Source organism: Echinococcus granulosus (genome assembly GCF_000524195.1).
Source record: "Echinococcus granulosus chromosome Unknown EG_S00196, whole genome shotgun sequence".
Classification (NCBI taxonomy): Eukaryota; Metazoa; Platyhelminthes; class Cestoda; order Cyclophyllidea; family Taeniidae; genus Echinococcus; species Echinococcus granulosus.
The window spans coordinates 32,513-33,736 of record NW_020170576.1 but is presented as its reverse complement, the minus strand read 5'-3'; positions in this window follow the sequence as shown (position 1 = coordinate 33,736).

The window sequence follows — 1,224 nt, the reverse complement described above, 5'->3', positions numbered from 1 at the left end:
CGCTATGTTAAAGCGTAATTGTAAAATACAGGAGAGGTGAGGTCTTGGCAACACTGATATGAACGGATCACCACGCTACCGAGATGGTGGTCCACTTTTGTAAGTAGTGAGGATTATGTATAAGTGACTTTCATTTAAGGCACTGTCCTGTTGCGTTCTGTGATACCAGCAAGATATCGGTCTGTCGACAGGTGAGCAAGATACCATGCCGCGTACTCTTTGGGCTAGAATACAGACGGTAGAAATCTCAAGGCCACATCCCCTTCTGCCAGGTGCCCCTATCTCGTGCTTTGCGAAGAGACTGTACGAACCATTGTGGAGACAACAGCTTTATATTCATAAGAATGTATAGATTACGCGAATAGGTGGTTCCTCATCCACACCCTCTCTGGCCAAATGCAATTCCTGTTGGACAGCGGACTGGTTTGCAATTAGAATCAAGTAATAATTAGGAAAGGCTAATAAATAGTACACCAAGCCTCTTATCCCATGACGTTAGCTGCCAGGCATCGTTCAGCCTTAGGTGGTGTTAAAGTTAGTTAATTAACTCAATGCAATGTACTGTGCAAATGCAACCATCTATGAGACGCTATCTTTGTTGAAATTAAAAGTCCTCCTGCTTCTAGGCAAAGTTAATGACTACCGTCTTTGTATCGTGGCTGTCTTTTAATGCACAGATGGCAGTGTGACAGTTATTGAAGAAGGATTTCAAAGATAAACGCTGCTAATGCCTCTTCACTCAAATATAAGAATCCTCAAATTCTTCCTTCTCCTCATTTTGTGCTACTGCCTGACTCTGCCCATTAGCTCACCTGCCCTACTCTATGTCAGTTGTACGTTGTCTTTTACATAAATGGGCCTTATCGAAGACTCCAAGGACTCCGCAAGCTGCACACAGCGTGTTCCAAGATAAAGGATTACATTCAGGAGTGCAAGACGAGGATATAACAGTACGAAAAGTAAGTAATTTTGGGAAGACGAAGGAAATGTTGTGGACAGACTTTGGTGACTGGAAAGTAGTGTGTCCATCAAATCAAAGCGTGGAAATTAGTGTGTGTGTGTAGAAATAATACGTAGTAACACAGGCGTCACAGCACCTCAATTAACGTCATCTTTGGCCTAAAATAAAATTATTATCAATGTCACATGTCTTTTTAGTAAAATGAAAAGTCGGAGCATTATTCGTGGTTCAAATGAGTCCACACATGAAACCATTGCGAATGT